At 44.7% G+C, this 24,260-nt stretch overlaps 1 protein-coding gene and 1 pseudogene across 2 annotated transcripts in view; both read left to right on the top strand.

Annotated features, from left to right (window-relative positions):
- PATJ (PATJ crumbs cell polarity complex component) overlaps positions 1 to 24,260 on the top strand; it is a 762,329-nt gene that overhangs the window by 484,268 nt on the left and 253,801 nt on the right. The gene's annotated exons all lie outside the window — the stretch shown is intronic.
- On the top strand, positions 2,038 to 2,453 carry LOC311617337 (large ribosomal subunit protein uL14-like; annotated as a pseudogene). Its single transcript has one exon. The product of its transcript is annotated as a large ribosomal subunit protein uL14-like (transcript).

The raw sequence follows: 24,260 nt of genomic DNA, 5'->3' as shown, positions 1-24,260 counted from the left end.
TTCATTTCCTGACGCACACACGTCCTACCAGCACTCTTGTCCTTCGCCTTAGTGTTAGTAAGGAAGCACGGAAAGAAAAGGAACTATGGATTGGCCTCTTTCCCTTTCCTTCTGTAACACAGCAGCATCCACATCACGCCTTACACTCACTCCGAGTCCTTGCTGAAGACCCACCTGTCAGGGGCCCATCTGAAGCCAGGGAAGAGAATGTTATAAGGAGGTTCAGTGCAGGAAGAAAACGAGGAGGCTACTCAAGACCTGAGAGCAGTGATTTTCAGCTTTTTCACCTCATGGCACACATGAACTAATTGTTGAATTCTACAGCACACCATAAAATATATATTTTGCCGATTTGACAAAAATATAGGTATAATTTATTTTATTTTTTGTTAATCCTCACCCAAGGATATTTTTTCCATTGCTTCAGAGAGAATTGGAAGGAGGGAAGGAGGGAAGGAGGGGGAGAGAGGGAGAGAGAGAGAGAGAGAGAGAGAGAGAGAGAAATTTACAGCAGTGTTTAAACATTGATGTGAGGGAGATACATTGATTAGTTGCCTCCTGCATGCACCCTGATGTGGGAAGGGAGAGCCTGGGGGGAGGGGGGAGGTAAGAACCTGCAACCCACTACTCTTCAGTGCACGGGCCAACATTCTATCCATTGAGGCAACCTGCCAGCCAAGGCAATATAGGTATAATTTTGACTCATTCACACCAGACAGCTATTGTTGTGTTGACTGTTATTTTTTTATTTAACAATCTAAGGAAAAGAGGTCAGTGTCCCTGACTAAATATTAGGTATTGCATGTTTTTTAAATTCTTGCAGATACTGGTTAAAAATGGCTGCCTTACAGGAAACTGTTTTGAAGGAATAGCAGGGTGGAAGCCACATTGAAGACAGTAGAATTGTGAGTGGGAAGTGAGGAAACAGGGATAGTAAGTATTATAAGGAGTTTGGTTGTAAAGGATAGGGAAGGGCAGCATCTAAAGGGGCATGTGTGGTTTTGAGGAAGGATTTGTTTTAAACTGGCAAGCTCCTCTCTGCCTCCTAGGATGGTCGTGATGATTAAATGACATCATGCATGCGAAGGGTTAAGCCTAGTGCCTGGTACATAGCACACAGTCAACAAACATTCGCTTTAAAAATAGGGTGAAGTAGTATGAACATCTCCCTTTCATATACCTGTCGGTGTGCCTAACTCCTAACTTTCAAGCACTCCAATAAATGACTTTGCAGCCTGCTAAATTGCCACTCTTAAGCAGATTGCCCTTCTGTTAGGTATGATTATTGATTAAACCCTGAGGCAAAGACATGTACAGCAGTGTTTAAAGTACTAACTGAAGCTGGATAAAGTATTTTGAATACAGTACTTACTTTTTTATCTTTATTCTAATTACATACTCTGCCCTCAGCGCACTGGATGAGTACAGGGAACCGCCCTTTTCCATCATCAAGTCAGTCTCTTGGAAAACCCGGCAGGCTTAAAGACCAGACAACACTATGATGTGAGCGCCACCTGCTGCTGAGAAACTCAAAGGCACGCTGAAATAGTCTTAATGTCTTTTTGTTGTTGTTGTTTAGAGAGAGAGGAAAGGGGAGGGATAGAGATATAGAAACATTGATTGGTTGCCTTCTGCACTCCCCCTACTGGGGATTTAGCCCGCAACCCAGACATGTGCCCTAATTGGGAATCGAACCTCTTTGTTCATGTCTTGAATTAGTTCAAGGTTATTACTTATTCCAGAGATCCTTCCTAGGGATGAAGCTTAGATGATACTTATTTCAGTTATCTAGTTAAAAGGGAAAACTTGAGTCCTAACCGGTTAGGCTCAGTGGATAGAGCATCGGTCCCGGTTCGATTTCAGTCAAGGGCATGTACCGTGGTTGCGGGCACATCCCCAGTGGGGTGTGCAGGAGGCAACTGATCGATGTTTCTAACTCTCTATCCCTCTCCCTTCCTCTCTGTAAAAAATCAATAAAATATACATTCTTTAAAAAGTGAAAACTTGAGCTTTTCTCATCCCTTTCTGGCATCCAAGATGTGGAAGCGAGGACATGGTGGGTCCTCGGGGGCGAAATGCTGGTTTCCCTGGTCCTCTGGTAGGAGCCATGACCCACTGTACTGACAACACAGGAGCCAAAAATCTGTGTATGATCTCTGTGAAGGAGATCTAGGGAGGACGAACAGGCTTCCTGCTGCCAGGGTGAGTGACACGGTGAGGGTCACAGTCAGAACAGGCAAAGCAGAGCTCAGAAAGAAGGTACACCCAGCGGTAGTAATTCGATAACAAAAGCCATGCCGGAGAAAGGATGGCGTGTTTCTTTATTTTGAAGATAATGCGGGGGTCAGAGTAAACAATAAAAGCGAAATGAAAGGTTCTGTGCACAGGACCAGTTGCAAAGGAGTGTGCACATTTGTGGCCCAGGATCATCCAATGCTGGCACCATTGCATGACTGTCTGGTGTATTTATAGAGGAAAAACACATTAAAAGTTATTGACACTCAAAAAAAAAAAAAACTTGAAAGGTTCCCTTTAACTAGCAGTAAATTAGTTAACTGGCCAAATATTTGTGCACTGTCCCCGTTTTAACCCAGGTATGTGCCCTTGACCAGAATCAAACCCAGGACCCTTCAGTCGGCAGGCTGATGCTCTATCTCTTGAGCCAGTCTGGTTAGGGTAGAAGTTTTAAATTTTAAAATTTGAATTGGCCCTGGCCAGTTTGGCTCAGTGGGTAGAGTATTGGCCTCCAGATGGAAGGGTCCCAGTTTCTATTCCAGTCAAAGGCATGCAGCTGGGTTGCAGGCTCCTCCTCTGCCCCGCCCTGATTGGGGCACATGCAGGAGGCAACCAATGGATGTGTTTCTCTCACATTGATGTTTCTCTGTTTACCTTCTCTCTAAAACTCAATGGAAAAATAACATCAGGTGAGGATTAAAAACAGACAAAATTGAATTAAATTACATTAGTAGTTTGAGCAACTGGCTTTTTTTTTTTTTTTTTTTTAATACTCAACCAAAGATATTTTTCTATTGGTTTTGGAGTGGGAGAGAAAGAGAAAGACAGAGAGAAACATCAATGTGAGAGAAACAATTAGATTAGTTGCCTCCTGCATGTGCCCCTATCAGGGCCTAGGCCAGGGAGGAGCCTGAAATCAAGGTACATGCCCTTGACCAGAATTGAACTCTGGCAACTTCTTTATGTCTTCAGCAGGCCTACGCTCTATCCACTGAGACAAACCTGCTCCGGCAGTAATTGGCATTCCTAAGACTAGCTTGGTGAGCTTGCATTCATGAACTAGACCAGTGGTCGGCAAACCACGGCTCGCAAGTCACATGCGGCTCTTTGGCCACTTCTTCAAAATAGACTTGCCCAGGCTGAAAACTGACTTTTGCGCATGGGCCATGAAGTTTCAATCACACTGTACATATGCGCCCGAATGTGGTGTTTTGTGGAAGAGCCACACTCAAGGGGCCAAAGAGTCACATGTGCCTCTCCAGCTGCGGTTTGCCGACCGCTGAACTAAAACATACAACTTCAATTTCACCTTCATTGGTCATTTTCTTTATACCAGGCACTAGACATGGGAGATACAGAATTTTAAACAATTACCTCAGTAGAGAGCAACAATGGAAAAAATATGTTTAAATGTGAAGTACTAAAATGGAAGTGTATCTAAAATCAGAAAAGAGATGAGAGAACAGTTGGTTCAGTGTGAGATTCTGCAGAGGTGATCTCTGAACCACACACAGCAATACAGAACAGGTAGGAACTTACTCAGTTGTCCATTTGCTTTTTTATTTTTCAAGTTATAAGAGAAAGTTTATTTAGAAAGTTGCAAATGTAGTAGAAGTCCTAGCTAGAGCAATTAGGCAGGAAAAAGAAAGAAAAGACATCTAAATTGGAAATGAAGCAATACTGGCAATATTTGCAGGTGACATGATTCAATATACATATATAGAAAACCCTAAACACTCTATCAAAAATCTGTTGGAAATAATAAACAAATAGAGTAAAGTTTCATTACACAAAATCAACAGACAAAAATCTGTTACATTCCTACATGCCAACAATGAAATATCAGGAAGAAAAATGAAGAAAACAACCCCGTTTACAATCACAACAAAAACAATAAAATGCCTAGCAATAAACTTAACAAAGGAGGTGGAGGACATGTACCCTGAGAATGACATGATATTGTTGAAAGACATGGAAAACATAAAGAAATGGGACCATATTCTGTATCCATGAATTGGAAGGATTAATAATGTTCCAATGGCCCTATTATCTAAAGCAATGTAAAGATTAAATGCAATCCCTATCGAAGTCCCAATGGCATTTTTCACAGAAATAGAACAGAGAATTCTCAAATTAGTATGGAACTACAAAAGATTCTGAATAGTCGAAGCAATCCTGAGAAAAAAAGAACAAAGCTGGAGGTGTCATGCTCCCTGGCATCAGACTACGCTACGCAGCTACTGTAATTGCTCTTCCTCCCTGGCTGCTTGGAGATCATCCGCCATCAGGAATGACACAGTAACTATCCAGACCAGGAGGTTCATGGCCAACAGACTACATACTTCAGTGGAAACAAAGGGTCATTGGCGTCCTTCATCCTTGAGAAGGCTATAATATCTAAGATAGAAATTCGGGCAAAACCCTAACCACTGAGCATACTATCCAGGGAGCAGTATAGTTATTTTTAATGCCCTCTTTACCCCCTTGAACTTTATGTTATAATGAAGTATTTACTATCCTATTCTGAAGTAGAGTTGCAATTTCTTGGTTCTGACTATATGTTAGTCATCTTACCCAAAGTTTTGTATACTTTTGTCTTTCCGTTTCTGATAGAATAGCTCCTTGCAACATTTCTTATAATTCAGGTCTTGTGGTGGAAAAGTCTCTTAGCTTTTGTTTGTCTAGGAAAACCTTTATTTCTCCTTTATAACCAAAGGATAACTTTGCTGGATATATTATCCTTGGCTAATCGTTCCTCTCTTCTCACTTTCTCCTGACTTGTAATGTTTCTACTGAAAAAATCTGATGATAATCTAAGTTTCCTGTGTAGGTTACAGTCTGTTTTACTCTGCCTATCTTGAGAATTCTTCCTTTGTTGTTAATTTTTTTTTTAAGAGAGAGAGAGAGAGAGAGAGAGAGAGAGAGAGAGAGAGAGAGAGATCAATACAAAAAAACATTGATTCGTTGCCTCCTGCATGTGCCTGGACCAGGGATCAAACCTATAACCTGGGTATGTGCCCTGATGGGGAATGGAATCAAACCTGCCACCTTCTGGTGTCCAGCCTACTGAATCACACTAGGCATCTCATTTATTCAGTTCTTCAGCTCACAATTTCGGTTTGGTTCTTTCTTTGTTTGTTTTAATTTATTTGGTAAAGTAATCCTTTTGTGCATTAGATTTATTCCTGAGCTCACACAGAGTTGTCTTTCTGAGTTCTCTTGTGCCTCGTTGAGCTTATTCATAACTGCCATCTTGAATTCTCTGTCCTTAAAAGTCACAGTCTTTCCTAACTTGGAGTCTGGTTTCTGGAGACATTTTCCTGTGCTCGCTTGGTTGTTCCCAGCGTTTGATGGGTTGTTTCTCTGTCTAAGCAGTGGTGGCAGCAAACTCTTTTCTTGTTTGGATACTGTTTGGCTCTAAAATGCAGCAGGCTGACAGAATACTTTCCTTTGTTTCCAGTTGGCAGTGTTATGGCACACATTTTTGTTTCCTCGCACCTGCATTATTCCCAACCCCGGGTCATGGCGGCGTGGCATCACTTAGATTAAGAAAAACGCTGTGTGCCCTCTGGGATGGTGGGTGTCCCCTCTGTGGCTGGCTCACCTCAGTTACCGGCACGATCACTGTGACAGGGAACGTGGCAGGTTGTGGAGAATCAGTTTTGTGAGCTCCCAATGCTGCCTCCTTTTTCTAATGGTTGCCGACCCCACTGTGTTTTGGGAGGTGTCTCTACTGCCTCTGCTGAGCTCTGCGAGGAATAGGAAGGGGGGAGTGCGGGGGGGGGGTGGCAATTTCATTGTTTAAGCCTCTGCTCTCTACACACACACCCCCTCCCCCGGCCAGCCATGGCTGCTGAGACTGTTGTACTGTTTAAGCCTTCTTAGCTTTCTCTACCTGGCTGGGGGATGGGTGGGGTTAGGGAGGCAGGTTTATAATCTCACCCTCTCCCCTTTCCCCACTTCCCCTGCCAGCAATGGCTATCAACACCACTGTACTGTTGAAGGCTTCCAAGCCACCTCTACTGGGGCCTTCCAAGAGGGGGAGGGGGGAAGGGATGAAGGCTCTCCTGGGGGAGCACTGTTCCTGCTCCTCACACACTGCAGGAGGTAGTGTGAGGGCTGCAGCCTGGCTTCCCCTCCCCGCCACACTCCTTGGAGCCAAGGCAGGCACCCACCTGCATCTGCGGCCACCATCCCTGTCCTCTCCCCCATTTCGCCTCCTTTATTTGTGCCAATATGCCCACCGTCGGAGGTCCAATGTGTGACTCTTTCAAGTGTGTTTGTGTGTGGAGCAGGGGACCCTCTGTTGTTTTAGTTGTCTGATTTGTACATTTCAACAAAGAAACAAGGAGTCTTCTCACTCTGCCATCATGCTGACATCCTTATGTGACTCTTCCATCGTAAAAATGCGTCTTTAGTGCCTCTAGGAATAAAAGTCAGTGTTCCACACACACAGATGTTCTCAGTTATAATCCTTTCCATCCTCTCCCCCAGCAATTGTTGAAATTGGCCGAATTAAAATACTGTCTAGAAGATCTTAACAAACAGCGTGAAGCCTGGTTTATTTGAACAATCTGTGGTTCCTTGACTTGGAGCTGCTTTGTCTAATAGATGGGTAGTTGGGCGGATGGGGCCTTTGAAATCACTCTTGGAGTTTTTCCATGGAGAGTGGCCTGAGAGCCTGACTCTGATGTAGGACCATGCCTTTCGCTAACAAATCTTCTGGACTTCTCTTAGATTAAAAAGTATAAAAAATGGTGTTTATACTTAGAGAAAATGCAAAATCAATGAGTGAGTCTCTCTGTATGAATTGAGATATAGTCTCTTCTGATTATGTGAAGATGCTGAGATAATTTTTCCTACAGGGGCACCAGTCACCCACCCTGGCTGCCCTTTTCCAAGTGGTTTTTAGGGATGAGGATCCAGAAGCATTGGCCTTCACACTGAAAAGGTGTTAAGACTCAGTTTGAGTGCGCTGGCCCCTGTGTGAGTTGAGGAAATATCCTTGTAAACCAAGGCTGAGTAGACCAAGGGTGACTTTTCTTGTGAGAACTGAGATAGAGAATAGTTCTAAGGACATGTCCATTAATATTTTTAGTGTATACGGTACATAGATGTTGTTAATTCGCAAATGCTGGAGATGAGTGAACCACAGATAATTTTGGGCAAGATGTTGCTAACCGAAGGATGCACACAACTCAAGGGAGCAGAACACTTCAAGAAAGCCAGTGGACTAGACTTTATGAAGCACATACTTATAGACATCTCAGCTGGGAAGCCTTCAAAAACCTGAAAGGCCAGGTCAAAGTTCTTTAACAAAACTGCTGTCAGCCCAACCTGATTCTTCTATCCCAAGAAAATGACAGAAATTATTATAAATTTTATAATTTAAAATGAGGGAAATTTTAAAAATTATACATATGAGAAACTTAATGTAATGTGGTTTGATTTTAAAGACAAAGAATTGAAAGAGCATATCCTAAACATCATGTAATTTGTGCAAATGTTTTGCAAACTAATTGAGGTTTTAAGATCTCAAAAATCAGTGTTTAGAAAACGTTCCTTCAAGCAACCAAATAAAATTCTTAATCAAAAACATAAATCTTCCATTGGTAAAAGGTATAAAAATATTTTAAAATGTCTGTGTGCAAGAATAAATATGCATAAGCATGTTTTGAATGCAAACATACAGGCATAACTGTTATTGGTATATTGGTGATATATTGTGATAAGTCAATAAAGCTAAGATATTATGAAGTAAATAATTTTAACTAATACTTTTGTTTTTAGCATACTGTTACAGGAGAAAAAATGCTTCAAAGCTTCAAAAAAAATAGCATCAGACAGACAAAAATTATGGTAAGGTGTAATAATAATGTAATGCCTGTACACACACATTCACGCACGCATACCTACACATCTGGTAACAAACACACAGTTCCTCCATGCCTAAGAGAAAAAAAGAGGTGTCACTTTGAATCTTCATTCCACAGACAACAGTTTTTGGGCTGTGGTCTTTTCCTTTTTTGGTAAGGAGAAAAAGGGATATAAGAGTTCTGGTTTTGGTTTTTTATATAAATTTTATAATTCCAAATCTTAAAACTTTTATATTAAATATTTAGGTTCAAGGTAATAAAATATATAACTAATCTAGGTACATTAGTATTCCTTGCTGTAGAAATTTCCTTACTAAATGTCAATAAGTGAAATTAAAAAGGAAATCTATAGGCAAATTTTTAAAATAAGCTTTAATTTTTATAATGTTACATTATGGCTCATATCTGAAGGGAAAAGTATAGATACTACAAAATATAAAATTGGGAATACAAATATAGTTTATTTCATTCATTGCAAAGATTCGAAGTGTTCTCCTATACTTAGGGTAGCTAACATATCTTGTGACTATATTAAAAGAGGTTGTAAAGTGCCCTAGCCAGGTAGCTCCATTGGTTAGGGTGTTGCCTGATACTCCCAAGGTTGCAGGTTTGATCCCTGGTCAGGGCATAAACAAGAATCAACCAATGAATGCATAAGTAACTGGAACAACAAATCAGTGTTTCTCTCTCCCAACTCTCTCTCTCTCTCTCTCTGTCTTTCTCTCTCTCTCTCTCTCTCTCTCTCTCTCTCTCTCTCTCTCTCAAAATCAATCAATAAATTTAAATAATAATATTGTGGTTTGAACATGTAATATAATAACGCAACACATTAAATGGTATATTAGAGCTAGTAAGAAATATTTTGCCTGAGCTGGTTTGCCTCACTGGATAGAGCGTTAGCCTGGTGATTGAAGGGTCCCAAGTTCTATTCCCGTCAAGGGCATGTAGGTCAAGGGCATGTACCTTGGTTGCAGGCACAACCCCAGTGGGGGTTGTGCAGGAGGCAGCTGATCAATGCTTCTCTCTCATTGATGTTTCTAACTCTCTATCTCTCTCCCTTCCTCCCTGTAAAAAAAATATTAATAAAAATATATTGAAAAAAGAAAAAAGAAGAAAAAAAGAAATATTTTGAAAGATTGATCTGGAATGTGCCAGGAGGCAGGATATTGTCAAAATGTTGAGACGATCTAGAAGCCAACTTAAAAGCCAGGTTAAATTGTTACAGTTGGCCAAAACCGGTTTGGCTCAGTGGTAGAGCGTCGGTCTGCGGACTGAAAGGTCCCGGGTTCGATTCCAGTCAGGGGCATGTACCTTGGTTGCGGGCACATCCCCGGTGGGGGGTGTGCAGGAGGCAGCTGGTTGATGTTTCTCTCTCATTGGCGTTTCTAGCTCTCTATCTCTCTCCCTTCCTCTCTGTAAAAAATCAATAAAATATATATATTTTTAAAAATTGTTACAGTTGAAGAGAAACCAAGATGGCGGCACAGGGTAGACACCTGAATGCAGCCTAACACAACAAATTTGAATTTAGAACTGGAAAACAGGGGAAACATTGCCCTGAAGCGCCGGACGGCTGGCTGAGAGGAGGCTCTACTATCTGGGAAGGAGAGAGAAGGCACGTAGGAACTGTGAAGGTGCGGAGAACTGTGTGCTCGAAAAGGTGGCCACCAGATTTTGCTGCTGGCTTGCTTGCGGAGCGCAGAGAGGGTGGGCTGAGTTCACTGCTAGTGTACTCCCTGCATGCAGAGAGGGCGGACAGCTAATGCGCAGCTGGCTTTCTTGTGCGGGACGAAAACAGAACCATCCTATTGCTCTGATAGATGGCCCCAGACAGGGAGAGGCCAGACTGTCAGGCAGTGGGCAGAGATCTCTCGGAGGTGTGTGAAGCCAGTGGCCATTACTGCAGGACTCAGAAACCAGACCCTCGTAGGGAGGGGCTGACCAAAGCTTGTCTGCACCACCCGAGACTCTGCCCCATTCAAGTGGAGCACAGAAGCCCTTCCAGTGGCTAGCTTTATCGTTCGCCCGCGAATAGGACTCTCCTAGGGAGGGGCAGACAGGAATCTAAAGCTTTTCTGTGCCTATACCAAAGAGGTGCACGCGCCAACAACCAATCTTCGGGATTCACCAAAGTTTGGCTGTGCCACCCCGAGACTCCCCCCCATCCAAACGGAATACAGAAACCCTCCTAGCTGAGACACTTCTGATCCTCATAGCCAATTGGCTTGGAGATCAACGCTTCCCAGTGATACCAACAACAAGCAAGGCTTAACAACAAGACTGCACACACAGCCCACAAAGGGCTACACCAAGACTGTCCACCTCAGGTAACTGGGAGGCTGACCCACTGAACCATATAGGACACCTTAGCACACAAAGCTACCCTACCAACTCAGGGAAGCTGTGAAAATGCTGAGACAAGGAAACAGATCACAAACAAAAGAAATGGAGGACAAGAAGTGACTGGATATAGAGTTCAAAACCACACTTATAAGGTTTTTCAAGAAATTCCTAGGAAAGGCTGATAAAATAAATGAGACTTATGAGGATATGAAAAGGTATCAACTAGAAATAAAGAATACATTTTCAGAAATAAAAAATATTATACAGAGTCCTAAAAACAGAATGGAAGATCGCAAGAATCAAGTCAAAGATTTTGGAATACAAAGAGCCAGAGGACACTCCTCCACAGAAGCAAGAAGATAAGAGAATCCAGAAAGTTGAAGATAGTGTAAGAAACTCTGGGACAATTTCAAACGAACCAACATCAGAATTATGGGGGTCCCAGAAGAAGAGAGAGAGCAAGATACCAAAAACATACTGAAAGAAATAGTGACAGAAAACTTCCCCCACCTGGGGAAAGAAATAGACTTACAAGTCCAGGAAGCGTACAGAACCCCAAACAAAAGGAAGCCAAAGAGGAACATACCAAGACACATCATAACTAAAATTCGAAGAGCAAAAGACAAAGAAAGAATATTAAAAGCAGCAAGAGAAAAGCAGGTAGTTACCTACAAAGGAACACCCATACGATTATCAGCTGATTTCTCAATAGAAACCATGCAGGCCAGATGGGAATGGCAAGAAATATTGAAGGTGATGAATAGCAAGAACCTACAGCCAAAAATACTCTACCCAGAAAAGCTATCACTCAGAATTGAAGGCCAGATAAAGAGCTTCACAAATAAAAAAAAAGCTAAAGGAGTTCATCACCGCCAAACCAGAATTATATGAATTGCTGAAAGGGGTTCTTTAGGAAGAGGAAGAAGATACAGATAAAAATTATGATAAACAAATACGTAACTATCAACAAGTGAAACTAAAAGCCAAGGGAATTTAAAAACCTAATGAACAATATTGACTGGTGAATATAATAGAATCAGAGGTATGGAAAGGGAGTGAACTGATGATTCTCGGGGGAAAGGGGAGTGAGGGTGCAGGAAGAGCCTGAACAAAAACTGTGCACTTATGGATGAGGACAATGGGGTGTGTGGAAAGGGCAGAGGTTGGGGTGGGAACCTGGTGGAGGGGAGCAATGGAGGGGGAAAAAAATGAGGAAAATTTATAATAATATGAACAATAAAGATTTATAAAAAAAATTGTTACAGTTTTATTGCTTAGAAAAGGAAATTAGTCTTATACTTAATAGTATTTAAAACAAATTAAGAATGTAAAAAGCCACGAATCCATAATGATATTCAAAAGAAAAGAATAGGAATTCCTTTTCTCTTCAAATATTAGTACTTCATTAAAGTTTATTGAGAAGAGAAAAATATTTTATTCAGAGAAGAAAAATTATTGTTGAAGTTTAGTTGTAGTTCTCTTTTCAGGACGGGTGAAACATACAAAGAATAAAAGAATGTTAATGGTATGTGAAAGACAAGACTCTCTTCCCGTAAAATATAAATAAGCTCTAAATAGGCTCTTGAGACTTCCTGCTACCCCCTCAGCATCCACCCACTTACCGGACATTCATCTATTGAATTGACACCAAGCATTAAGGAAGTGGGGCAAGGCATTTCTTTCAGAGGCATGGAGGTCCCCCTTCCCCCTCCCCTCAGCCATGAGATGGTGAAAAGGAATTTAAAATCCTGAAAGCGATGGGTTTTACCTCTTAAACAGACTTTAGATTGTGGAAATAATCTTTAAATGTAGATACTGGATAGTGGTTTTACTAGCTATCTTGAGGTTGGTTGCCTTTTGTGGTTGCTAAAGATGCTGAATGCAGGCCACAGGTTCACATACTGAGCCTGTCTTTCTTTAACTTGCACCCAGAAGTGGGGGGAGGGTTGGAAGAATTGTCACCCAATCCCAAATAACCCTACTCCTGTTGAGACTCTGCACTGACTTTTCCCAGGGAATGAAATCAGAAAACAATTCATTTACAATGTTTTTTGTTTAAAAAGTTTTTTGCTATTTTCAAAGTAATACATATACATGCTTGCGGGCAACCACTTTCAACTTTTTTTTTTTTTTTTAAGAATTCTTTATTGTTCAACTTAAAATATATATATATATATATATATATATATATATATATATATATATATATATCAGAGAAGAAAGGAGAGGGAGAGAGAGAGAGATACAGAAATATCAATAATGAGAGTATCATTGATTGGCTGCCTCCTGCACACCCCACACTGGGGATCGAGCCAATAGCCCAGGCATGTGCCCTGACAGGGAATTGAAGTGACCTCCTGGTTCATAGGTCAATGCTCAACCACTGTGCCATGCCAGCCGGGCCCGCTTTCAACTTTTAACTGATTCTTTGATATTTATGACCACATATCTAAATAACATGTTCATATTGCTACTTCTTGATTTTTTTCAGAGAGCCATTATCTATTGACTTCCCAATATGGAATAGAAGGAGTTAGCTTTCTTGTGCACACTCCTGTGCACTTCTACCAGGCATGGACACTTTTAGTTCTTTAGCTGCCCTGACACAGTTATCGAATAATTTACTTATGGGCCCAGTCAGCCGGATGTCACTGGTGTAAGAGATTAACATGATGTTCTATCACAAGCATGTCAAACTCTCTGGCTGTGGGCTGCATGCGGCCCACAATGAATGTTTTTGCAGCCCAGCCAATATAATAGGATATAAGAAACGTTTTTGATAAAAATTTCCTAACTTGGTTTTTACAATATTCTGTTATTTGTAATTATTAATAGCAAACTACAACATTTGCTAATGACTACTATAATCATGTTGCATTCATTTCCCTTACACGCTTTACATGCAGGCTCACCATTTCTCTCCACTAATGCTAGCAGCGAATATTTTAGCAGCCGATAGCCACGTCATTAGTCTTGGACTGACTTGTTTGGTGTGCACAACAGGAAATATTTTACTTTTGGAGAACAAGAAAAATAGCTTTATTTGTGTTATGTGTAATTTGTGTCTAGTAAGTTAATGTTCAAGAAAAAAATATTAATTTTTATTAAAATGTTCTGTTATTTTATGTTAATGATCACTCATTTATTTCAGCCCTTTGTATTCAGCATGTTTCCATCTAAATAAAACTACATTTCTGTCAAAACCGGTTTGGCTCAGTGGATAGAGTGTCAGCTTGTGAACTGACGGGTCCCGGGTTTGATTCCAGTTGAGGGTAAGTGCCTTGGTTGTGGGCACATCCCCAGTAGGGGGTGTGCAGGAAGCAGCTGGTGGGTGTTTCTCTCTCATTGATGCTTCTATCAATAGCTCTCATCCTTCTCCCTTCCTCTCTGTAAAAAATCAATAAAATATATATATTTTTAAAAACACACAAAAGCCGGGACCGGTTTGGCTCAGTGGATAGAGCGTTGGCCTGCGGACTGAAAGGTCCCGGGTTCGATTCCGGGCAAGGGCATGTAACTTGGTTGCGGGCACATCCCCAGTAGGGGGTGTGCAAGAGGCAGCTGATCAATGATTCTCTCTCATCGATGTTTCTAACTCTCTCTCTCTCTCTTCCTCTCTGTGAAAAATCAATAAAATATATATTTTTAAAAAAACACAAAAAAAACTACGTTTCTATGAAAATTAAAGCTTTTGTTTTTTTGCGGCCCACATAAACTTAAACCTTGTTTATTTGGCCCATGTTAGCCTTTGAGTTTGACATGTTTGTTCTACAAGAGGTCCAGAAGGTCTAGATCTATTCAAGCTACTTTGGGACAGAGGGCAGAAATGTTAACATAGCCCTGGGTCAAACTGTCAAAGTATACTTTTGTCTGGTTTATGAAAATGCTGTTTCTGATCCGTTCTTATAATTGGATTGGAAAAGAATGCATTCACTAGGTTAATGATGTTTACCAAACACCCAACGCTGTATTAATGTGTTCTACAAATACACTACAACCTGGCATCAGGCCCATTAATTGGTGAGCTTGCCATAATCTACTGTCATTTTTCAGGGTCCATCTATTTTTGCAGGGACACATGGTCAGTTAAATAGAGATATGCTAGAAATTAGCACCTCTGTATCTTTAAATTCATAAGTATGGCACTAATTTCATCTCCTGAGAAACAACATTATTTTGATTTCCTGTGCCATGGTTGGCTGGGCAGAGAATGCAATTTCAGAGGCTTACACTTGGCCTTCCCCACAATAGCTTTTACTCCACAAACTTCCCAATGTGTTTGTACCAGTTGCCAAATGTCATTCCGATTATACATTTGGGGACTGGGGAAATGACCACTATGTGGGCCACAGACTCAATGGACCTACGCTGAGCTGGACCCGGCCTGGACCCCACTTATTAACTGGTCTCTTTATGCCTCCAGTCTAACAGAGGCCCATGACGATACTTGTGGTCTCTGGGTATCAATTGAAATGCTCTGTCTAACAGTCCTTGAATGTCTGGGTATTCCCATTTCCCCAAGGTACAATTACCCAAGTAAATGACCAAAGATCCAGGATGGGGCAAAAGTAGGTTTACAGTTATGAGTACATGAAACACAGAGTTTATTCTTATGCCATAATTGATTAATTGTTGTATTATTTTTCATAGGATCAACTGTAAATCTACTTTTGCCCAACTGTGTACTTTGGGGATGGACTGGGGAAATGGTTACTATTTATACTTGACGTGTAGCAAGGTTCTTCCTTCTTGTGGACCTCTTAAGTCAATGGGTTCCAGGTCTATCAACTGGCATAGGTGTGGAAAATGGTTAATGGAATTGTGACTGTATTGGGTGAGAGACCTTAGCCTCCTGGTCATCTATTCCTGATTTTTTTCTTCTGATACAAACTACCCTGTTTCCCCGAAAATAAGACAGTGTCTTATATTAATTTTTGCTCCCAAAGATGTGCTAGGTCTTATTTTCAGGGGATGTCTTATTTTTCCATGAAGAATACGGTACACATTTATTGTTAAATGAAAATTTAACAATATTACCTGTATACGGTATGGTAGTACGGTAGTTGTCAACACAAACCAGACAAACTGTGAATTCCTACAGTATCAAGAATTTACTCATTTATTCAATGACAATCATGTCATCATCTTCTGGAACATCATCATAACAATCCAATTCCTGAATTTCCTGGTGAATTTCTTGTGACTCCATTTCTTTCAGAATCAGTGGTCCAAATCTCTCATGTATCAAGGTCAGGGGGTGGGGGGGGACCACTTAAAATGACACAGGGGGGATCAGACGGGGGAATCAAAATGGCACAGGAGAATCAGAGGGGGGATTACCATTTTAGTAACCCCTTTTGATCCTCCTGTGTCAGTTTGATTGCCCCCTCTGATCCTCCTGTGTCATTTTAAATGATCCCCCTCCCCCCACCCCTATGCTACTGAACACCTTCACCAGACATCCCCCCTACCCCTTTATCAGACATTTACCCCCTGGGGCCTGCCTGCGGACTGTCACTGGGCTTGCTGGGGCCTGGATCTGGGCTGGAGCAGGGTCTGCCACTGACTGAGAACCTTCAGTCATCATGAGGGCGGCCGAGAGCATCAGGTAGTGTCATCAGAGACAGACCAGCACTCACCACCTTCGCCGCATCCTGTCAGCTCTAATCCTCCTGTTCTTCTTCTTCTTTTTTTTTTTTTGCCTTTGATCATATTTTTATTCAAAATTAGCTGTCCAAAGTGACTTGACCGTTGTGGAATAAACAGTTTAAGTTTATGCCACGGGCTTCTTCTCTTCTGTGGTGGGTTTCTTTTCTGCGGGCTTCTTCTCAGCTGCTGGTTTCTTGGCAGCTGCAGCCTTTTTCCCCACCACAGGCTTCTTCTGCTTCTTAGGGCCCACAGCCTTCTTTGCTTTCTTCCCCACCACAGGCTTCTTGCCTGGAACCCCCTTCTCATCTGACTTGGCTTCTAGTGCTGCTGCTACACGCATCTGTGAAAGTCTCCTCCTCTCTCCCGCCCCGCGCTCACCGCCCACTCCGACCTCCGCTCTGCCTCCACACAGCTGTGACGTCAGGACTCCACTTAACGTCACTGGTTGCTAGACGCCAGTTGGGGCGGCCCTAGGGACCAGTTTACAGTAAATTAATTTTCATTCTGAGACAGAGCCTAGGGGGGCCTTATTTTCGAGGGGGGATGCCTTATAATTCACTCAGAAGGAAACCTGTAAGTAGGTCTTATTTTCGGAGGATGTTTTATTTTCGGAGGAAACACGTTAATAAGATCTTTGTTGGCTGCCTATCTATTTTGCCCCGAGGGACACCAAGTTCACTTACTGAGCCTGTCTTTAAGTTGCACCAGGAAGGTCCATGAATCATTTCCATAACTGTGTGGGTCAGGTCTGCATTATGGTCATTGTAACTCTCTGGTTTCTGGTATTTGAACACTGTCCCCTGGCCTCTATTGTTTTGGGGCCCTGTAATCCCCATTGCTCTCAGTGAGCCAAGTTCTAGGAGATCTCTGCTACCTTCAGCTGGGAATTGCTGAAAGTCATGCATACCCCAGGCTCCTAGTAGTGAATGATGGTAGGTATCCAGGCTGCCTGTCACTTGAGCCAATTAAGCAGAGACAGGGTTGAATCATATATGAGCATTTATTCCAATAATGCTGGCACTATGAGAGAGCAGCAGGTCATCCACAAAAATCTGCTCTGTCCCCCATAAGCCAGCTGCTTATATTGGGAAGGACAAAGATTACATGGGGAAGCTGGGATCACAGGTATGGGGAAGGAGTGAAGGTGGGCTGGGCCTGGGCAGGACTCCGTTGTTTGGATAACAAGGTTATTAATCTTTCCATGATAATAATAGACAGTTCTTTTTAGCTATTGTAATAGGTCAGTCTTTCTTTTGACATTGTGTACCACAGACTGGCGTGTCTCTTTCTCTCATACTAGCAAAATCATTGCTACTTTCAAACTCTACTAGGATGGATAACCAATTCTAATTTCCTATTCTCATTTTCCCATTTCTAGTTTTTCTATCACCATTGAGATCCTGTTGTCTGTAGCCACTATTCTCCCTATCAGGCTCACCGAGAGATGGGGAGGGACCACATTCCAAGGTTGACTCCCAGGTCCTGGGGGCAAATAACTCCCAGTCACGTTAGAATGTGCTTTCTTTAATCCGAACAAAATAATCAGTTAACAGAGCATGATTAATATTTTTTATTTCTTATAACTAATAGCGAGTCCACAATATTCTATTTCTGTCCCTAACAGGTCTTGCATCTTTTTTTTGGAATAGTCCTCCATTAGCAGGCATAGCACCTCCCAACTAGGTAGGTTATACTATGACTTAACCTAATTATAGGCCTAGTGGCCAGAAGACCATAGATTTACGATGCACATAGAAAACCTTAAAAGAAATGTGCCGAAACCGGTTTGGCTCCGTGGCAGAGCGTCGGTCTGCGGACTGAAAGGTCCCAGGTTCGATTCTGGTTAAGGGCATGTACATTGGATGCGGGACATTGGTTGCGGGCACATCCCCGGTAGGGGGTGTGCAGGAGGCAGCTGGTTGATGTTTCTCTCTCATTGACGTTTCTAGCTCTATCTTTCTCCTTTCCTCTCTGTAAAAAATCAATAAAAAAATTAATAAAAAAAAAAAAAAAGAAAACCTTAAAAGAAATGTCATGTTGGCTCAGTGGAAGCATTTGGGCAGACTCAGATATTGCAAGATGAAAAACTGGTGACCTTTGATGTCCAGTTGCAAGATATTTGTAGCATGAAGGGAGATAATTGGAAAAATTTATAAACTTGGTATTTGCTGGCTTTTTTCTTGCCACTTTTTGCAAAGTTCTATGAGAAATGAGGCCAGCACTAGCTGACCTGTAGGTAGATATGGAAAGGAATACAGTTTTGCTAAGATGGGTGCTTTGTCTATAACTAAGTGGGTGATTAAGAGTCTCAGGCTGGCCAGTATGGCTCAGTTGGTTGAGTGTTATCCCATGCACCAAGAGGATTCCCAGTCAGGGCACATGCCTGGATTTCGGGCTTGATCGCGAGTAGGGGGCAAGCAGAAGGCAACTGATCGATGTTTCTCTCTCATTGATGTTTCTTTCTCTCCCTCACCACCTCACCCCTCCCCCCCCCAAAAAAAATAAATAAACCAAAGAACTTATAGGCATATAACTTATAGGCAAAACCTATGGACACAGATGATAATGCAGTGAAAGCCTGGGTAGGAAGTAGGAGCAGGGTAGAGGGGGTCAATGGGAGGGGGGGGGGAGGGACATCTGTAATACTTTTAACAATAAATATAAATTTAAAAAAATATTGAACTTAAAAAAAACATATAAGAAAAAAAAAAAAAAAAAAAAAAAAAGAGTCCCAGAATTTGGAGTCTTAAAGGGCTGATCAAAACTAATTATTTCTCCACCTCCAAATCAAAGAAACCATGCCTGTGAACAGAAGCCTTGGAAGGAAATATGCCTGCCACTCAGCCACATAGAGCTGACAATATGGGTTAACAAAATGCTATCAACCTGTTAAATCCAATTGCTTCAGATGCCCCAGGTTAGCTGTCATTTAGTGTGAGGTAGCTGCTCAGAACGAAGAAGCCAGAAAAGATAAGTCTTTGGGGCTTGCAACAATAAAGATTAAGTAAACAAATAAATAGTCTTTGGGCTTAAAAACAATATCTAGGCAAGAACTGCAGTAGTAATTTCTCCCACACAGAACTGTCTGAAAGCAAAGGGGTTAGAAAACCTTTAAATTTTTGTGTGAATTATAGTGCCAGAGATACACCAAGCCTGATATGCATCCATGGGCTCCTGCTGTTGCTGACAAGCAAGTTTGGCAATTCTGAAGCGACATTAGCAAAATCTAGGTATTCAGCCACTAGTTGTGTGGGCCTTGACGGGCAGGACTTAGGACATACTTGTGCTGGTGGAATGGATTCTATTCTCTCGTGAGCCCTGATGGGGAGAATAGTGGCTACAGACAACAGGATCTCAATTGTGATAGAAAAACTAGAATTGGGAAAATGAGAATAGGAAAATAGAATTGGATATCCATCCTAGTAGAGTTTGAAAGTAGCAATGATTTTGCTAGTATGAGAGAAAGAGACACGCCAGTCCATGGTACACAATGTCAAACTAAAGACTGACTTATTACAGTAGTTAAGATCTGGAAACAGCCCGAGTGCCCATCAGTAGATGATTGGATAAAAAAGCTGTGGTACATTTACACCATGGAATACTATGCAGTGATAGAAAAGAAGGATCTCTTACAGAGAGGAAGGGAGGGATAGAGAGTTAAAACATCCATCAGCTGCCTCCTGCACACCCACTACGGGGGATGTGCCCGCAACCAAGGTACATGCCCCTGACCGGAATCGAACCTGGGACCCTTCAGTCCGCAGGCTGACGCTCTATCCACTGAGCCAAACTGGTTCACTGAGACAGCAGGAGGGTCCTTGGAGAGTATTATTCTAAGCGGAAATAAGCCAGCCAGAAAAAGACAAGAATCACACGATTTCATGCATAAGTGGAATCTAATGAAAATAAACTGAGGAACAAAATAGGTCCAAAGACACAGAAGCATAGAACAGATTGTGGAACCTCAGAGGGAAGGTGGGAGAGGGTAGGTGGGTGGGAAGAGATCAACATCCTTGTATGGGGGAGAGGATCCAAGATGGCTGCTCGGGTATACACCTAGCCGCAGCAGCTCACAACAATTTCAAGGGAATACAACTAAAATGTAGAGTGGACATTGCCCAGAGCTACAGGTAGTCGACTGACTGAAAACTCTACAATAGGAAGGAGGGAGAAAACCAGAAGGAAAATCAGAGGAGCTGAAAAAAAGCCTAAGGTACGGAGACATGCTGTGCGCTCGCACGCACGTGCGCGCGGAGAGGTCGCAGCCGGAGAGGAGGAGAGGGCTGGGTGCTGCCTGGCGTTCCCTAGCAGGAAGGAAATAGAACCCCCAGCCTGGGCTGAACCCCCGAACCGGCAGCGCTGAGCCCCAAGTTATGTGCCAGACCCTGGGGACCCAGGCTCCGGCAGGGGGAGACAATCCCGGGGGACGGCGAAATGCGGGGCCCCGGAGTCGCGCGCACATGGCGCGCAGAGGACTGAATGTTGACTCTGATGCTGGATTACCCTAGCCAGAAGAAACAAAGCCTCCGGTGGCAGCTCTGAGCCTCAGTCCAGACCGCCCAGAACTCCAGGTCTGGGCCAGTCCCTGGGGACCCAGGCTCGGGCAGGGGGAGACGGAGCTGTGAGGTGGAGTCCTGGGAGCGCGGCGAAAGGCCGAGCCCCCGGAGTCGCGCACACTGTGCGCAGAGGACAGTCTGTTGACTCTGATCCTGGACTCCCCTAGTGGGAGGGAGAAAGAAAGCTCCAGACTGGAGGAACGCCACGAGGAGCAGGAGCCCCTGCCGGACACCAGCCAGCCGGGCGCCAGCAAGGAGCCGGGCGACGGGGCCCCCAGTGGGGGGGGTGCCCCTGAGCCTTCGACTGCTGAGCGCTGGCAACGGAGCCAAGGATGGGGGCTGCTTCCTGGGCGGTGCCGACCCCGGCAACAGGCTGGAGCAGCGTGGGAGCCTGTGGAGAACAAAGGGGTGCCACAGGCCAACCTGCTGAGCTCCCAGGACAAGGAGGAAGAAACCAAAGAAGTTCTCAATGTGAAGAAATCAAGTGAGAGCAAATGATAGTAAAATTACTTAAGAAAGAATACAAAGAAGATCTTGAAAAATCAAAGACTAAGTCAGAACTCAACGCACCAGCCAACATTGCAACATAAATGCGTTTTGTTTTTGTTTAAAAAAAGAAAAAAAAAAAATAGAAAAAAGGGACAGAATGTTGGAACAGCGGCGACCAGGCCTAGAGTGGCCAGGCACAAGGCAGTGGCAGCTGGGCCCGGAGCAGCAGTGGCCAGGCCCCAGAGCAGCAGCAGCCAGAACAAGAGCATCAACGGCCAGCACTGGAGCAGCCAGACCTGGGGCAGTGGCAGCCAGGCCTGAGGCAGAGGCGGCCAAGCCCAGGGTGGCCAGTCCAGGAACACCCAGACACGGAGTGGCTGGGCCCGGAGAAGCCCGGTCCAGAGCAGCCGGGTTGGGAGCAGCCAGGCCCAGAACAGCAGTAGCCAAGCACGGAGCATCCAGGCTGGGAGCGGCCAGGCTCGGAGCAGCCGGGTCGGGTGCGGCCAGGCCCGGAGCAGCGGCGGCCAGGCTGGGAGCTGCCAGGCCCGGAGCAGCTGGGTCTGGTGTGGCCAGGCCTGGAGCAGCGGCTGCCAGGCTAGGAGCGGCCAGGCCCGGAGTAGCAGCTGCCAGGCTGGGAGCAGCCAGGTCCGGAGCAGCCGGGTCTGGTGTGGCCAGGCCCGGAGCAGCGGCTGCCAAGCTGGGAGCGGCCAGGCCCAGAGCAACAGCTGCCAGGCTGGGAGCGGCCAGGCCCGGAGCAGCCGGGTCTGGTGCGGCCAGGCCCGGAGCAGCGACTGCCAGGCTGGGAGCGGCCAGGCCCGGAGCAGCCGGGTCTGGTGCCGCCAGGCCCGGAGCAGCAGCTGCCAGGCTGGGAGCGGCCAGGCCCGGAGCAGCCGGGTCTGGTGCGGCCAGGCCCGGAGCAGCGGCTGCCAGGCTGGGAGCGGCCAGGCCCGGAGCAGCAGCTGCCAGGCTGGGAGCGGCCAGGCCCGGAGCAGCCGGGTCTGGTGCGGCCAGGCCCGGAGCAGCGGCTGCCAGGCTGGGAGCGGCCAGGCCCGGAGCAGCCGGGCCTCGTGCGGCCAGGCCCGGAGCAGCGGCTGCCAGGCTGGGAGCGGCCAGGCCCGGAGCAGCCGGGTCTGGTGCGGCCAGGCCAGGAGCAGCGGCTGCCAGGCTGGGAGCGGCCAGGCCCGGAGCAGCAGCTGCCAGGCTGGGAGCGGCCAGGCCCGGAGCAGCCGGGTCTGGTGCGGCCAGGCCGGGAGCTGCCAGGCCCGGAGCAGCCGGGTCTGGTGCGGCCAGGCCTGGAGCAGTGGCTGCCAGGCTGGGAGCGGCCAGGCCCGGAGCAGCAGCTGCCAGGCTGGGAGCGGCCAGGCCCGGAGCAGCCGGGTCTGGTGCGGCCAGGCCAGGAGCAGTGGCTGCCAGGCTGGGAGCGGCCAGGCCCGGAGCAGCGGCTGACAGGCTGGGAGCGGCCAGGCCCGGAGCGGCCGGGACCGGAGCAACCGGTCCCAGAGCAGCCGGGTCGGGTGCGGCCAGGCCTGTAGCAGCAACAGCCAAGTCCAGAGCAACTAGGTCGGGAGCGGCAGTGACCAGACCCGGAGCAGCTGGTTGTGGAACGAACCAGAGCAACAGAGGCCAGGCCCGGAGCAGCCAGGCCCGAAACAGCTCGCTCCTCGCCTGTACCTGCCCATGGCTGCCTCTCAGACATGGCTGGAAACTTTTGCGGGAACTTGAGGGTCTGCTGAATCAAGTGATGAAGGCTTAGATCTGGATGTGTTGAGTTAGTATAGCGCTGGGGTGTTGATCTGTGAGTGCCTTGGGTGGGGCCTGGATGAGGCTGGTTGACCTATTTGAAAATGTCTTTTGTGTGAAGTGTATCATTGGGCATGTGGAGGTATTATTGATATGAGAAAATGCTAAGCAACAGATTTACTATCTGAAAAGGGATTTACTATCGGGGAAAGGGAGGGAGGAAGAGACTGAACATAAACTGTGCACCTATGGATGAGGACAATGGGGGATGGGGAGGGGGCAGAGGGTGGGGTGGGAACCTGGTGGAGGGGGGAAGAAATGAGGAACCTTTGTAATAATATGAACAATAAAGATTGATTTAAAAAAAAAAAAACAAACAAAAAAAAACATCCTTGTATGCATAACCCATGGACACAGACAATAGGGTGGTGGTGGTGGGTGGGGAGGTGGGCGGGGCAGGCTAGAAGGGGCCAAGGGGTGGGGAGGAGACATTTGTAATACTTTCAACAATAAAGATAAAAAAAAAAAAAGACTTAAACTCTGGGGAGGGAGGGGATGTGTGGGAGGGAGGGAGGGGGTCAAAAAAAATCAATAAAATATATTTAAAAAAAAATTAAAAAAAAAAAGACTTATAGTTATATTTTCTAACTCTGTCCTTATCTATTTTGGGCATCGCCATTATACTGGCCTCAAAATGAGTTGAGTTGCTTCTTCTCTCAAAACCCTTGAAAGTGTAGTAAAACACTAGTTTTGAGCCCATTTTACCATGTAATAGCAGAATTAACTTCTATTTAGAAAGTTTAGAGATCACTGTGTGTGTTTTTTTACAAAAAATATACAATGATTCAAAGCTTTCTAAGTTTCATTTTAAAATTTTCTTGGGGGGGATGGGTAAGGTGGGTAAATTAAGGAAAAGTTATCTGGATTCAGGACTCGTGGCTTGGCCAGGGTAATCAATCTCCTGCAGATTTTTTAGGATGAATATCATAATTCTAGGTGATTTCTCCTAGTCTCACGGTTTAAAATACCATTTGGTCCTCCCAAATTTATATCTCCTGATAGAATCGATCCATTGAGCTCCAAAATTGGTATCAGCTAGCCGAAACCAATTTGGCTAAGTGGATAGAGCGCTGGCCTGCGGACTGAATGGTTCCAGGTTTGATTCCGGTCTATGGCATGTACCTTCGTTGTGGGCACATCCCCAGTAGGGGGTGTACAGGAGGCAGCTGATTGACTTTTCTATCTCTATCCCTCTAAATCAAAATCTTAAAAAAAAAAAAAAATTATATATATGGCACACAGTAAGCGCCAAGACCTGCTTGATTCAATGAATTGGGTCTGAACTTTACCCTGCACCTCACAAAGCACGCAA

The sequence above is a fragment of the Pipistrellus hanaki genome, assembly GCF_964339955.1.
Source record: "Pipistrellus hanaki genome assembly, chromosome: 2".
Classification (NCBI taxonomy): domain Eukaryota; kingdom Metazoa; phylum Chordata; class Mammalia; order Chiroptera; family Vespertilionidae; genus Pipistrellus; species Pipistrellus hanaki.
Note: the sequence above shows the minus strand (reverse complement) of the source record. Positions and strands in the feature narration are given on the sequence as shown.